The following is a 15,927-nucleotide window of genomic DNA, read 5'->3' as shown; positions in this document are numbered from 1 at the left end:
AGCGCCGCGGGACCGCAGGGCGCTCGGCCTTCTCGGAGGCTCGAGGGCTCCGGCGCCCGGGCGGACGAGCCGCGGCGCGGCCGCCGTGGCCGCCGCCCTGCCGGGTCGACCGGCGACCCGACCCCCGTGTCTCGGGGGGGGGGGGGGGGCGGGTCGACCAGATGTCCGCACCGAGCGCCGCGGGGGCCGTGGGGCCGCGGGGCGCTCGGCCTTCTCGGAGCCCCGAGGGCTCCCTGGAGGCTGCGGACGAGCAGCCGCGAGGCCCCCGGGGCAGCCGCCCTGCCGGGTCGACCGGCGGCCCGGCCCGGACTCGGCCCCGGGTCCCGTGGCGCGCGGGTCGACCAGATGTCCGCGCCGAGCGCCACATGGCTGCGGGTCGCTCCGGCTTCTCGCAGTCCCGAGGGTTCCGCGGGCACGTAGCTGCGAGACCCGGGCGGCTGCCCTCCGCCCGGCTCACGGGGCGCTCGTGTCCATCAGCTGGTCGTGCGGAAATCCCGTGGTTGGCCTCCCTCCCTCCCTCCCTCCCCTCCCTCCCTCCCTCCCTCGTCCAGCCGCCACGTTTTCGGGGTTCGTGCGACTGGGATGAAATAGACCTTCCCAACGTCAATCGGAGATCATCCATCATACCTCTCGAGTCCCCAAAAGCCAAGAAACACGCCAACCAAAACGCTTTTATTATGCCAACGGTTCCCGTTTTCATTCCTATCGTTTAGGGAGGTTTGGTGGCAGCAGCGGCCGAAAGCAAAAGGAAACCCGAGGAAAGCGGCTCCATCCACCAGGGCTGTGTCTCATCGGTGCCGACGCAGGAGGGACGGGCTTCGTTCGTTCGTTCGCTGCGGCCCAAATTCCCGGGCCGCCCGAGGACCGCTCGCACCGGCCCGAGGGAGGGAGCCCCGGCAGGCAGGATGCCTCCGGGGAAATGGCCAAGTCGACCGCGCGACCCACAACCCGCCCGACTGGGGGCGAGAAGGAGCATGGAGGAGGACTCCGTCCCCTAGTCGGCAGACGGCCCCGGGACAGGGACGTTCGCCAAAACCTCCCCAAGGCCGCTTTCCGTGACCGAGTCGGCCTCCCCGCCTGTACTCGTCCCGGCCCGAGAAACGAGACGCGGGGTGGATCGGGACCAGGCCACGCACCAGGCCGGCCGGCGCGGCATCCTCCCTCCCCCGACCTGACCTGACCTGGACGAACGCCTCCCCATCGCCCGCCCCCGCGAGGCTGATCCGTCCGGCCGGTGAGGAGGCCGCTTGTCGGGCGCCACCTGCTGCCCGGCATCCTCTTATATAGTGTTCGAGGAGGTCGACCAGGTGGCCCGGCCTGGATTGGGGGGGGGGGGGGCGCGGGGTGTGCGGTGTCCCGGGCGGCGGGGGACGGGGGGGGGGGTAGGAGTGGAGAGGGAAAGGTGGGCGTGGAGAATGCCGGGGTCGGGGGTCGGCGCGGGGGGGGGGGGGGGGTTGGGGATAGGGGAGGGGCGGGAGGCCGTCTGGACATGGAGGGTCGGAAGAGCGGTGGTGACAATGATTTTTCATTATCATTTAGAAAGAAGAACGTGGACTTCTTTAGAGGAGTCCTTTGAATAGCTTCTCCATTTAGTTAACATACATCCAAATGGAGGTCGGGAAACTTGGGTCCTGTTAACATATGGATGGAAGTGGAAAGAACTATCGCGATGACCGTCCTTGTGTTTCTTTTATTTTTTCTTTCTTCCTGCTCCCCAAAGCCGCCCCCCCCACCCCCGCCCCGCCCCGCCCCGCCCCGCCCCGTCCCGTCCCGTCCCGTCCATAGTTGTAGGTTCCAGTGGTAGGTCTTTCGCGTTTCTGCTATGTGGGACGCCGCCTCGGCGTGGCTTGAAGGGCGATGCTGGGTCTGGGGCTGCGCCCAGGATCCGAACCGGTGAAAACCTGGGCCGTCGAAGCCGGGGGCCGGGGTGGGGGGCGCTACTTGACCGTTCGTCCACGGGCTCGGCCCCCGGCCCCTTGTTTTCTAGGGAGAGAGACAGAGAGACCCGATCCATTTTCCCTTGGCCTCTAAAGCGTGCGTGTGGTCGAAAGGCGACAGAGAGAGGGGTTCTGGTCCAGAAAGCCCCGACTGCGCCGCCGCGGGGATCGGTCGGTTCCGCCCGAACCGTCCGAGTCGGAAAGGAACGGACAGCTTTCCTCCTTTGGGCCCCTGACTTGGGACCGACAGGGGAAGAGGAACAGGCCTCTCTCCCTCACACCCTGGCCCCTTCCTCCAGGACGCCCTCCTTCTAGTCAGCCCGCCTCTGGCTTTTCCACACGCCGACGACCGCTCGTCGGCATGGACCCACCTTCCTTGGGGGACACCACCACACGACTCTCCCACTCGTCTGCCTGCCTTTCGTTGGCGTCGCTGCCAAAGGCGAGGGGTAGGGGTGGCGGTGGCAGGGACGGCAGGGGCCCAGCGGCTCTCTGGCGGGTGAGGAAGTCTTGCTGGTTCTCCTAGGTCGGTGATCTTTCTCGATCTCCACACACATTCTTCGTTTGGGGAGCCAAGAGACGCCCTCTGAGGAATCCCTATGGCCAGGGTCGATCACTTACTCGCTCACTGCCTCGGCCTCGGCCTCGGCCTCTGTCCATCTTGTCTCTCTCCCTCCCTCCCTCCCTCCCTCCCTCCCTCCCTCCCTCCCTCCCTCCCTCGTCGGTCTCTGTGTGTGGACGTCTAGGTGGAGGCGAGGCAGGGAGGCCACCCACCCACCCACCCACCCACCTACCTCGTGGTTTACCACACGCTCTACACGGAGGTAGAATTCCCATCCCACCGAATCCATCCTTTCCACGGGGCACAAGCCAGTGGCCTTCGGGAGTCTCTCTCCCCAAGGTGGCGCATCCGTCATGGCTATCTATTTCCAGAAGGTTTCCGTTTCCATCCCCTCCCCCCGAAAGAAAAAACGGCCCCACTCCCGGATCTGCCCCACCACGATCACCACCACCGCTGCCGCCGCCGCCGCCGCCGCCATCTGCTGTCGCCCTCTAGGGTTGGACCGTTCTAGCTCTCTCCTCTGTGTGGAATCGCAACGTAGGTCGCCTTGGATGTCTGGCACCTCTCACTTAGCAGAAGGTTTTGGAGGCTCAGGCTGGGCCACGCTTTGGCCCGGGTCAGTGTTCCGTTCCTCCGGATGGCTTCCTCGTTTTCCACGAGAAGGAGCCGTGAAGACGGAAAGGAAGGGCGGATGGATGGCTTTTCCCGTGCTACCGAGTCCCTCTCCCCTTTTCCCCAAAGCGTGAGGGGCGGTCGAGAGGATCGTCTCTGATGACAAAAGTCAGAGGCACCCCGGGTCAGACACCGTGCGAGGCGTTGGTGTGTTCTCGAGAGGAGAACACGTCCCCGTCAGCGTTTCCTGTCGTTCTCGTTCCGAAAGGATTCACGCGCCACCCCGTCTCCCTCAAGGTCTTAGGGCTGTCGTGCTCCGCAGCCGTCACGTGTCGTGGATCCTGGGCACCACCACGCCACCCCGCCCCCCCCCCCCCGCCATAGCTGTCGATCGCTATGTGGCACGCCTACGTTTGCCCAAAAGAGCAGTCCGATGGACAGCGTGGTGCTTTTCCCAGCAGGCAGGCAGGTGAGAGTCACCCCTCTAGAAGGTTTCCAAGCCCCGTTCCATTCTCAGAGGCAGCTCCTTTGGCCATCAAGGAGGCAGGCGATGGGGGTGGGGGTGGGGATGGGGATGGGGCAGGGGCCTCTGTCCCTCTGTCGCGGTAGAAATGATTGGGAAAGGAGGGACAATGGGCGTAGGTCGACCATCCTGGGCGGTGGTGCTTTGGGAGCTTTTTCTAGAAGAAGGAGCGAACGGCGTTCCCTGGGAAGGGAGGAAACCAGAGGAGGTCCCCCTCAGACCGACCTGGCACGAGAAGGACACACACTCTCTCTCTCTCTCTCTCTCTCTCTCTCTCTCCCTTTTCTTCCTGACTTGAAATCAGGAGACAAAACTCCCCTGCCAAAGGGGCCCTCCCAAAACGGGGAGTGAGGAAGACCTCCTTCTCTTCACGGCTGAAGTTCTCCCTGCCTTTCCTGGACGGGAAGGATAGCACCTACGCCCGCTGCCGTCGGTGACTTTTAGTCCCCCTGGAGAGGAAGAAATTCTTTCCCGTGGCCGAACCCTGGCGGTTCGTTCGTGCTGCAGAGGACGTGACCCTCTCTGACACACCCAGGAACCTCCTCGCTCCGGGTCGAGGAGAGGGAGTTCTGTTCTGTGGTTTAGAATGGTGCTTAAAAAGGGATGTCGCTTACAAAGGGTCCTCGTCCCCCTTCCTAAACCTAAACGGACGGCTCGGCTCGGAGGCGTGAGATACGTTTCGCATCCTCCTCGTCGTCTTCACTCAAAGTTTTATTGGAGTTTGGAAGATTTTATTTTTTGTCTTTCCTTTTTCTCCCCAAAGCCCCCCGGTACGTAGTTGTGTGTTCTTCGCGGTGGGTCCTTCTAGCGGTGGTATGTGGGACGCCGCCTCAGCGTGGTTTGATGAGCAGTGCCGTGTCCGCGCCCGGGATCCGAACGAACCGATGAAACACTGGGCTGCCTGCAGCGGAGCGCGCGAACTTAACCACTCGGCCACGGGGCCAGCCCCTTACTGGATTTTCAAAACAACTCCGGGGGCCGGCCCGGTGGCGCGGCGGTGAAGTTCGCACGTTCTGCTCCGCCGGCCCCGGGTTCGCCGGTCCGGATCCCGGGCGCAGGACCCGGCACCGCTTGGCGAGCCACGCTGTGGCAGGCGTCCCACCTGGAAAGTAGAGGGGGATGGGCACGGATGTCAGCTCAGGGCCAGTCTTCCTCGGCCGACAGAGGAGGATTGGTGGCAGATGTTCGCTCAGGGCTCATCTTCCTCAAAAATAAAATAATAAATCGATTCGATAAAATGTCAAATAACACAACCGCGGGATCACGCTTAGAGTCACCCTTGGCCCGATGATGCCACTCCCCACCCCCCCCACCCCCCTGCCCCCCACCATTTGGAGGTGCCGTCAGTGGGATTCGTTCCTGTTTGTCCATCTTTCTTCCTCTTTTTTTTTTTTTTTTTAAAGACTGGCACCCGAGCTCATTGCCAATCTTTTCTTTTCTTTTTATTCCTCCTCCTTCTTCTTCTTCTCCCCAGAGCACCCCAGTACCTAGTTCTATATTCTCTTTGAGGGTCCCTCTGGTTCTGCCGTGTGGGACGCCACCTCAGCGTGGTTTGATGAGCGGTGCCGTGTCCGAGCCCAGGATCCGAACCTTCCAAGCCCCGGGCCGCTGAAGCGGAGCGTGCAAACTCAACCGCTCGGCCACGGGGTCAGCCCCTCCCTTCCTTCCTTCCTTCCTTCCTTCCTTCCTTCCTTCCTTCCTTCCTTCCTTCCTTCCTAAGGAGGAGGAGGCAGGCACTGTGTGAAGTCGCCAGTGAGTCTGTGGAAAGAGACGGAGGATTTCCCATGGGAAGCCGGGGCGGGGGACACGGACCGATGTCGTGCGAACTTGAAGGTGAAAGATCAAAAAACCCACACACGCCTAGAGCGGCGGGTTGCCCGTTAGGAGTTTGCTTGCCGGGCCCATAACGCAGGGCTCATCGATGAGCCAAACCGTCCGTGATCCTCAAGCAGTCTAGTAGGGTTAGAGAAAGGAGGGGGGCACTCTTTCTGCCCCAGATGAGGCGAGTTTCTCAGACAGCCACCCTGCCCCAACATCTCCCCTCCCTGCCTCCCGGCCCTTGGTGGACTGCGGCCTAAGGGTGGGGGAATTGAAGAAAGCCGTTCAATGGAAAAAAGCCCGAGGCCATGGGAGAGAGCTTCCTGCACTTGAATGAAGCCCTGACGCCAGGCCCATCGGAATGAATGGGCCTGACCTCCCCTCCCCCCTCCCCCCTCCCCCCTCCCAGGCTGGCGACTCGGCAGTGGAAGGCTAGGGGTTTCTTCCGAAATGGTGAACCGGCCCCCTTGTCCACAGGAAAACCACACACGGGTACAGCCTAGGCCGGATCTCAGGCCAAGTCGTCAGGGTGGCAAGATGATGGCGGATGAGAGGAAACTTGTTCTGGGACCGCACCGCCCCCCCCCCATCGCCTCTCTGGCTGAGAAGAGGGCTGGGGAGCGGTGAGGGTCAGGGGGAGAGTGGGGGCGGGGCCGGGACAGGGACCACCGGGCAGTAGGACGGGAGTAGCCCTGAGGCCTGCCTGCCTGCTTCCTTCCCTGCCGGCGCAGGGCTGAGAGAGGCACGGGGCACGCTGGCTCCTGCCCCTTCACTCATTCGGGAAGCCTCCTGTTGTTGCTCCTGAGGTGCCGGCTGCGGTGACAGACAGAGCAAAACTCCTCTCTCTGTCTATTTCTTCAAAGGCCCGAGTCTGAGCTACGACAGATTCCCCTGTGGCTCAACCCGCAACCTCCCATCCTGCCAGACCAGACCCCTTGTCTAAAAACCTCCACTGGAGGAGCTCTTCCACCTGACTCGGAAAGGAAACACCAGCCCCGCCTCAGCCTCACACCCACCACCACCACCACCACCCGCCCCCCCCCCCCGCCCCACTCTCCTCCGGACCCAGATACCTAACAGAGGGAACAAAAATCCAAAAATCCTGCTGCTCTCCTTCTACCACCTCCACTTCAGAAGAGTCAGTCTCCCCCGAACACCTCAGACTCTGTGACTTCCCGCGGCCTCCCTTTCCCCGTCCCCATTCTCTCCCCGGACGGGCCCCATCTTACACTTGAACGACAGCTCCACCGCTCGGGGCAGCTGGACACGATGTCCCAAAGTGGCCCGGACGGTAGCCTGGTCGATTCCAAAGGACCCACGCACGCAGTCGGCCATAAACGTGGTGTGGAGATCGTGGACGTTTGCGGGCCTCTGATGAAATCGCTGCTCCGGGGACCCCGGCGTCTAGGACCCGTCTTCTCCGTGTTCTTCACACCGTTGCTCCTGGGCCGGTTATTCTCTTCCCTCTCACTGACCTTAACGTTTTGTCTCTGCCATTGAATTTTGACTGTGCGAATGTGACTTGCCGCTGTAGGGCTGCGTGGATCTCTCAGGCATCCTGCTGTGCCGTGCGGGGGGGGGGGGGGGGAATCCTTGGTGGGTGGGTCGATAGACGTCCCTTTGGTTGTGCCCTGGAGGGGAGAGACAGAGGGGACGACTCAATCCACCACGAACGCTGATGTCGCTCCGATAAACCTGTAGCGGTGATTCTAGTTTATGGCCCGTGTCCTGAAAATAACTTCCCGAAGGGCCAGCCCGGCGGCACAGCGGTTAAGTTCGCACGTTCCGTTTTGTCAGCCAGGGGTTCGCAGGTTCGGATCCAGGGTGCGGACGTGGCGCCGCTTGGCGAGCCACGCTGTGGTCAGCGTCCCGCCTATCAAGGGGAGGGGGATGGGCACGGATGTTAGCTCGGGACCACTCTCCCGGGGCAAAAAGAGGAGAATTGGCAGCAGGTGTCAGCTCGGGGCTCGTCTTCCTCGAAAAATAAATTAATTAAATTAATAAAAACAACTTCCCAAACCTCTCTGATAACTTGAAGCTTTGAAGTTTTGCGAGGTGAAATCAGGTGATAAAAAAGTCCACGGACGGGGGCGGCCCCGTGGCCGAGTGGTTAAGTTCACAAGCTCCCCTTCGGCGGCCCAGGGTTTTGCCGGTTCAGATCCCGGGCACGGCACGGACACGGCACCGCTCGTCGGGCCGTGTGGAGGCGGCGTCCCACATGCCACAACTGGAAGGGCCCTCAACTAAGATAGACAACTATGTCATGGGGGGGATTGGGGGAGAAAAATCGGGAGGGGGGGAAAAGAAAACAAAAACGGAAGATTGGCAACAGGCGTTAGCTCTGTGAGGGCCGATCTTCCTCACCCAAAAACTAAAGTGAGATGAAATCAAATAAAGCGAAGGAAAAGATAAACCTATGAAATCCCATGTTTCTAAAAGTGGCCAAGTGTTTAGAAATTGGCCAAGCGACGGAATGCTCATGGGAAGGACAGTTCCTAATTGCTGGCTTCTTAGTTTTCACCAAAATTAAGGTTCGTGAGGGTTAAAAAATCTACTTAACAAATGCGATGAAAGCCACTAGGCCGGCCCGGTGGCGCGCTGGTTAAGTGTGCCTGTTCCGCTTCGCCGGCCCGGGGTTCGCCAGTTCGGATCCCGGGGGTGGACGTGGCACCGCTGGGCGAGCCACGTGGTGGTAGGCGTCCCACATATGAAATAGAGGAAGATGGGCACGGAGGTGAGCTCAGGGCCAGCCTTCCTCGGCAAAAAGAGGAGGATTGGCAGCAGTTAGCTCAGGGCTCATCGTCCTCAAAACAAAACAAAACAAAACAAAAAGCCACTAAAAGTGAATATGGGAAACATCTTTGTGTTCAAGGAAAGTGAGATGGCTGCCTTCAGGCAAGAGGGCCTAAAAAGTAAAGATCGTTTTGTCTGTGAAAAGGTGATCAAAGTTTCACGGGGAAAATAATCTGAGAAAAAGGCCTGTTCGTGGTCAAGTGGCCTAAAATTGGAACGAGTGGACAGATAGAAATGGCGAGCGATAGGATCTATGGGAGTCTATGAGGAAGCCATTGGGTGTCGGCCTAATTCGGCCTGACAGTGTTTTTCGAAAAGGGCCTGACGTGGCCGTCGAGCACGCATCGCATCGTAGATCCGCTTTACACATTTCCTACGGCAAGAACCAATGCCCTTAAGGGAAAGGAGCAGCTTCCCCGTGCTCGGGCCTTTCCTTAAGGAGAGGCATCTTTCCTTAGGCTAGGAGCGGATGGTTGCGCTCACCTTTGACCATCCGGCTCCCCTGTGACCACCCAGGCCCAGACAACCGACCTGCCACCCAGCAGTGTCTGTCGATCGCTGTGCCGACAGAGCAGTCTCGCGACTATCATCCAAGGGACCTTTCGATCCTATGTGAAACGTCCTCTCTGGGGGTCTAGAAGCACTCTGTACACCCCACTTCCCGGGCACCCTCTCTTCCTTCGGGAAGAAAGGCCCCGGGCCACAGTCCTCACATTTTAGCTCAGAATAAACGCACCCCGATTTTCACGGATAGATTGGTTCCGGATTATTTCCGTCGACAGAATGGAATCAAGTCAATGAGTTTCAAGATCGGAGGGAAGCTGATGCAAAATCAGAATTTGTTTTTCTCACTCCCGAAAGGATACTTTTCTCTAACTTCTAGTCTCCTCCTGATAAAGACATTGGAAAAGGTTTCTCTTGACCTCTGAGGGAATCGACACCAAAGACAGAGATCCTCCATTTTGTCAGAATGATTTCCTAGGCCTCCAATGGAGGAGGCCTCCCTCGGACGGGAGCTCAGCTTTTGTTTTGCAACAGTTTTCCTCTCTCTGCTTGCCTTTAACATCTCCTTTCCCGTTCTTCTTTTTTGGAAGGGAAATACGTGCACCGCTGGGGAAAAAAAAAAAAAAAAGAATTTTCTAAATGACCAAAGAAGATCTACGACTGTTGTTATTTTGGTTTCACGGAGCAGTTCCACGTCCACATTTACTCCATTTTAAACACCCACACACACTCACAGCACGGCGCTGTGAGGATGTCCCGGGGAACTCGATTTGTGGAGGGAATGGCTGTGAGGTCTCTGCCCCCCAACCCCCACCATTTGGGTGCTTCTGCTTGTTGATGAGGACGGGAAGCCCTGCTGAAATCCATATTCTTATCACCACACGTGCATCTGCACCCATGCTCCCCCCCGTGTGTCGTCTTTGGGCTTTGCTGTGGCCCCGTGCGGAGGGAGACCTGTTTTGTGTTGTAAACTTTTCCGCGGCCAAGCGGCTCGGTCCTTTCCTCTACGACTTGTGGGCTCTGTCTGTCCGTCTGCCTTAGAGAGACCCTCTGGGCCGGAAGTGACAGGCTGCACACAATTCCTGACAGACTGCGGACAATTCCTCCGTCGTCACGGTCCTTCTCTGATGACGTGCATGGTTTCGGTTTGACAGCGACCCCCACCCCCCACCCCGCCGTGATTTTCTAAGTCCTCCCGGGAGCCCGGGAAGTGCTCGGGCCGCTCCGGGAAGCGGGGGCCGGCAGCCCCGGCCTGCCCCGTGGCATCTCCGGGGACTTTTCCACCTCTGTCCGCGTCAGCCAGCCGGCAGCCCCGCGCCCGGCCCGGCCCAGAAGTCACGTGGGGAGTCTGTCCCCTTCCTGGCAAGCCCACCCACCCCACCCCCCTCCCCGCCGATTTTCCAACACCTCCTTCTGCGCCCAGGGTTGCCCTGTGCTGCCTGGGAGCTCCGAGGTGGACACCCTGGGGCCTCACGTGGTGACCTCCCGGCCGCCCCAAGCGGGCCCAGAGAGAAAGAGAGAGAGAGAGAGACAGAGAGAGACAGAGACAGAGACAGAGACAGAGAGAGACAGAGACAGAGACAGAGACAGAGACAGAGAGAGACCTGACCCGGCGGTGGGCTCAGGCTGTGCACTCTCGCTGGCTGGTGACCCGGTTCCCTCCCGCTGACCCCTCCGCGCCGGTCGTTGGGCGCCATCTGGCGGCCGCTTTTACAGAGTGGCCCTCCTCCGGAGCCCCGGCGACATGAGCAAGGGATGGGACTCGCAGGACGTCTGTGTGGTTTCCAGTGTGGGGCTGTGTGGAACAGAGCTGCTAAGAACATTCATGCCCCGGATTCTGTGTGAATGAACAGGAACGTGGCCGCAGCCCCCCCCCCGCCCCCCGCCCCCAGCCCCCGGGAGTGGTGGGAGTGGTGCCCTCCAGACCACCCTCGGGTTGGATGCCTCCCTCCCTGGAAGGACTCACGGGACTCCACAAAAGCTGACTTCCTGGAGGTCCAGCGGAGACCCCCAAGGCCCAAGGCCCCCCCCCCCCCACCCACCCACCACAGATCACTGTGGAAGCCTTAACGACCCAAGGCTCCAGCTACATACAGACGCTCTTAGGAGGCAAGATACACCAAAGGCTTATGTAGGTTGCCACTTTCGGTGGTTGTTTCCGCGGCGTGTCAGTTTTGGAACCCGCCACGCCCTTTTTCACAGAGGCCATACCGTTTCCCTTCACCACCAGTGAGGCGTGAGTGACTGACTTGGCTTCTCCGCGACCTGACTAGCAGTTTGATCCTGTTCCGGTATTTGGAAGAAGGCAGTCTCACCCATGTGTCCCCACAATGTCTCCCTCTAATTTTCTCACTTGCTTTTCCAGGGAACAGCTCACATCTTTTCATGCGCTTATCGGTCATCCATGCGTACCTCCTCCACCCCAGGTGAAAGTGCCTGCTCTGTCTATTGGTCTTCCATTCGTTTTGTATTTTTCAGTGTTGATTTCCCCCGGGTCTCCACTCCATTGTGGGTTTTGTTTTTTGTTTTTTGTTTTTTGTTTTTTTTTTTTGCTTAAAGATTGTCACCTGAGCTAGGCACTGTTGCGCTGCTTCCTCAGTTTCAGAGGGTACCTTTTTCAGGGTTGCTTTTTGACCGGGTCTCCTCGCCATTGTATTTTTTTATTTTTTTTTTTTTTGCTTAAAGATTGCCACCTGAGCTAGCCTCTGTTGCCCATCTTCTTCGGTTTCAGAGGGTAGATTTCTCAGTGTTGCTTTTTCGCCAGCTCTCCACGCCCTGGCGTCTTTTTTTTTTCTGCTTGAAGGCTGCAACCTGAGCTAGCTTCTTTTGCCCATGTTCCTCAGTTTCAGAGGGTGGATTTCTCCGTGTTGCTTTTTCCCCAGGTCTCCACACCCTTGTGTGTTTCTTTGGCTTAACGATTGCCACCTGAGGTAGCCACTGTTGCCCATCTTCGTCCGTTTCAGAGGGTGGATTTCTCAGTGTTGCCTTTTCGCCAGCTCCCCACGCCCTTGTGTGTTTCTTTTGCTTAAAGATTGTCACCTGAGCTAGGCACTGTTGCCCTGCTTCCTCAGTTTCAGAGGGTACCTTTTTCAGGGTTGCTTTTTCACCGGGTCTCCTCGCCATTGTATTTTTTTATCTTATTTTTTTTGCTTAAAGATTGCCACCTGAGCTAGCCTCTGTTGCGCTTCTTTCTCAGTTCTAGAGGGTAGATTTCTCCGTGTTGCTTTTTCCCCAGGTCTCCACGCACTTCCTTTTATTTTTCCTTAAAGATTGCCACCTGAGCTAGCCTCTGTTGCCCATCTTCGTCGGTTTCAGAGGGTAGATTTCTCACTGTTGCTTTTTTGCCAGGTCTGCACGCCCATGTGTTTTTTTTCTGCTTAAAGGTTGCAACCTGAGCTAGCTTCTTTTGCCCATGTTCGTCAGTTTCAGAGGGTGGATTTCTCCGTGTTGCTTTTTCCCCAGGTCTCCACACCCTTGTGTGTTTCTTTGGCTTAACGATTGCCACCTGAGCTAGCCTCTGTTGCCCATCTTCCTCAGTTTCAGAGGGTGGATTTCTGAATGTTGCTTTTTCCCCAGGTCTCCACGCCCTTGTGTGTTTCTTTTGCTTAACGATTGCCACCTGAAGCCAGCCTCTCTTGCCCATCTTCCTCAGTTTCAGAGGGTAGATATTTCAGGGTTGCTTTTTCCCCAGGTCTCCACGCCTTTGGGTTTTGTTTTTGCTTAACGATTGCCACCTGAGCTAGCCTCTGTTGCCCATATTCGTCCGTTTCAGAGGGTGGATTTCTCAGTGTTGCCTTTTCCCCAGGTCTCCACGCCCTTGTGTGTTTCTTTTGCTTAAAGATTGCCACCTGAGCTAGCCTCTCTTGCCCATGTTCCTCAGTTTCAGAGGGTAGATATTTCAGGGTTGCTTTGTCCCCAGGGCTCCACGCCTTTGTGCTTTGTTTTTGCTTAAGGATTGCCACCTGAGGTAGCCTCTCTTGCCCATCTTCCTCAGTTTCAGAGGGTGGATTTCTCCGTGTTGCTTTTTCCCCAGGTCTCCACGCCCTTGTGTGTTTCTTTTGCTTAACGATTGCCACCTGAGCTAGCCTCTGTTGCCCATCTTCGTCCGTTTCAGAGGGTGGATTTCTCAGTGTTGCCTTTTCGCCAGCTCCCCACGCCCTTGTGTGTTTCTTTTGCTTAAAGATTGTCACCTGAGCTAGGCACTGTTGCCCTGCTTCCTCAGTTTCAGAGGGTACCTTTTTCAGGGTTGCTTTTTGACCGGGTCTCCTCGCCATTGTATTTTTTTATCTTATTTTTTTTGCTTAAAGATTGCCACCTGAGCTAGCCTCTGTTGCGCTTCTTTCTCAGTTCTAGAGGGTAGATTTCTCCGTGTTGCTTTTTCCCCAGGTCTCCACGCACTTCCTTTTATTTTTCCTTAAAAATTGCCACCTGAGCTAGCCTCTGTTGTCCATCTTCGTCGGTTTCAGAGGGTAGATTTCTCACTGTGGCTTTTTTGCCAGGTCTGCACGCCCTTGTGTTTTTTTTCTGCTTAAAGGTTGCAACCTGAGCTAGCTTCTTTTGCCCATGTCCCTCAGTTTCAGAGGGTGGATTTCTCCGTGTTGCTTTTTCCCCAGGTCTCCAGACCCTTGTGTGTTTCTTTGGCTTAACGATTGCCACCTGAGGTAGCCTCTGTTGCCCATCTTCCTCAGTTTCAGAGGGTGGATTTCTGAATGTTGCTTTTTCCCCAGGTCTCCACGCCCTTGTGTGTTTCTTTTGCTTAACGATTGCCACCTGAAGCCAGCCTCTCTTGCCCATCTTCCTCAGTTTCAGAGGGTAGATATTTCAGGGTTGCTTTTTCCCCAGGTCTCCACGCCTTTGGGTTTTGTTTTTGCTTAACGAGTGCCACCTGAGCTAGCCTCTCTTGCCCATGTTCCTCAGTTTCAGAGGGTAGATATTTCAGGGTTGCTTTGTCCCCAGGGCTCCACGCCTTTGTGCTTTGTTTTTGCTTAAGGATTGCCACCTGAGGTAGCCTCTCTTGCCCATCTTCCTCAGTTTCAGAGGGTGGATTTCTCCGTGTTGCTTTTTCCCCAGGTCTCCACGCCCTTGTGTGTTTCTTTTGCTTAAAGATTGCCACCTGAGCTAGCCTCTGTTGCCCATCTTCGTCCGTTTCAGAGGGTGGATTTCTCAGTGTTGCCTTTTCGCCAGCTCCCCACGCCCTTGTGTGTTTCTTTTGCTTAAAGATTGTCACCTGAGCTAGGCACTGTTGCCCTGCTTCCTCAGTTTCAGAGGGTACCTTTTTCAGGGTTGCTTTTTCACCGGGTCTCCTCGCCATTGTATTTTTTTATCTTATTTTTTTTGCTTAAAGATTGCCACCTGAGCTAGCCTCTGTTGCGCTTCTTTCTCAGTTCTAGAGGGTAGATTTCTCCGTGTTGCTTTTTCCCCAGGTCTCCACGCACTTCCTTTTATTTTTCCTTAAAAATTGCCACCTGAGCTAGCCTCTGTTGCCCATCTTCGTCGGTTTCAGAGGGTAGATTTCTCACTGTTGCTTTTTTGCCAGGTCTGCACGCCCATGTGTTTTTTTTCTGCTTAAAGGTTGCAACCTGAGCTAGCTTCTTTTGCCCATGTCCCTCAGTTTCAGAGGGTGGATTTCTCCGTGTTGCTTTTTCCCCAGGCCTCCAGACCCTTGTGTGTTTCTTTGGCTTAACGATTGCCACCTGAGGTAGCCTCTGTTGCCCATCTTCGTCCGTTTCAGAGGGTGGATTTCTCAGTGTTGCCTTTTCGCCAGCTCCCCACGCCCTTGTGTGTTTCTTTTGCTTAAAGATTGTCACCTGAGCTAGGCACTGTTGCCCTGCTTCCTCAGTTTCAGAGGGTACCTTTTTCAGGGTTGCTTTTTGACCGGGTCTCCTCGCCATTGTATTTTTTTATCTTATTTTTTTTGCTTAAAGATTGCCACCTGAGCTAGCCTCTGTTGCGCTTCTTTCTCAGTTCTAGAGGGTAGATTTCTCCGTGTTGCTTTTTCCCCAGGTCTCCACGCACTTCCTTCTATTTTTCCTTAAAAATTGCCACCTGAGCTAGCCTCTGTTGTCCATCTTCGTCCGTTTCAGTGGGTGGATTTCTCCGTGTTGCTTTTTCCCCAGGTCTCCACACCCTTGTGTGTTTCTTTGGCTTAACGATTGCCACCTGAGGTAGCCTCTGTTGCCCATCTTCCTCAGTTTCAGAGGGTGGATTTCTGAATGTTGCTTTTTCCCCAGGTCTCCACGCCCTTGTGTGTTTCTTTTGCTTAACGATTGCCACCTGAAGCCAGCCTCTCTTGCCCATCTTCCTCAGTTTCAGAGGGTAGATATTTCAGGGTTGCTTTTTCCCCAGGTCTCCACGCCTTTGGGTTTTGTTTTTGCTTAACGATTGCCACCTGAGCTAGCCTCTGTTGCCCATATTCGTCCGTTTCAGAGGGTGGATTTCTCAGTGTTGCCTTTTCCCCAGGTCTCCACGCCCTTGTGTGTTTCTTTTGCTTAAAGATTGCCACCTGAGCTAGCCTCTCTTGCCCATGTTCCTCAGTTTCAGAGGGTAGATATTTCAGGGTTGCTTTGTCCCCAGGGCTCCACGCCTTTGTGCTTTGTTTTTGCTTAAGGATTGCCACCTGAGGTAGCCTCTCTTGCCCATCTTCCTCAGTTTCAGAGGGTGGATTTCTCCGTGTTGCTTTTTCCCCAGGTCTCCACGCCCTTGTGTGTTTCTTTTGCTTAACGATTGCCACCTGAGCTAGCCTCTGTTGCCCATCTTCGTCCGTTTCAGAGGGTGGATTTCTCAGTGTTGCCTTTTCGCCAGCTCCCCACGCCCTTGTGTGTTTCTTTTGCTTAAAGATTGTCACCTGAGCTAGGCACTGTTGCCCTGCTTCCTCAGTTTCAGAGGGTACCTTTTTCAGGGTTGCTTTTTCACCGGGTCTCCTCGCCATTGTATTTTTTTATCTTATTTTTTTTGCTTAAAGATTGCCACCTGAGCTAGCCTCTGTTGCGCTTCTTTCTCAGTTCTAGAGGGTAGATTTCTCCGTGTTGCTTTTTCCCCAGGTCTCCACGCACTTCCTTTTATTTTTCCTTAAAAATTGCCACCTGAGCTAGCCTCTGTTGTCCATCTTCGTCGGTTTCAGAGGGTAGATTTCTCACTGTGGCTTTTTTGCCAGGTCTGCACGCCCTTGTGTTTTTTTT

The 15,927-nt window shown here is 56.4% G+C and overlaps 1 long non-coding RNA gene across 1 annotated transcript; it reads right to left on the bottom strand.

The window, feature by feature from the left end:
- Positions 1 to 4,350: 4,350 nt before the first annotated feature.
- On the bottom strand, positions 4,351 to 10,422 carry LOC139044497 (uncharacterized). The gene is made up of 4 exons (XR_011501455.1): positions 10,359 to 10,422; positions 6,682 to 7,083; positions 5,122 to 5,392; positions 4,351 to 4,838 (listed from the first exon to the last, which is right to left on the bottom strand). It is a non-coding gene; the product is annotated as an uncharacterized lncRNA (long non-coding RNA).
- Between the last annotated feature and the right edge of the window lie 5,505 nt (positions 10,423 to 15,927).

This window comes from Equus asinus, unplaced genomic scaffold (assembly GCF_041296235.1).
Source record: "Equus asinus isolate D_3611 breed Donkey unplaced genomic scaffold, EquAss-T2T_v2 contig_92, whole genome shotgun sequence".
Lineage (NCBI taxonomy): Eukaryota > Metazoa > Chordata > Mammalia > Perissodactyla > Equidae > Equus > Equus asinus.
The sequence above is the reverse complement of the archived record's forward strand: the minus strand, read 5'-3'. Positions and strand labels throughout refer to the sequence as shown.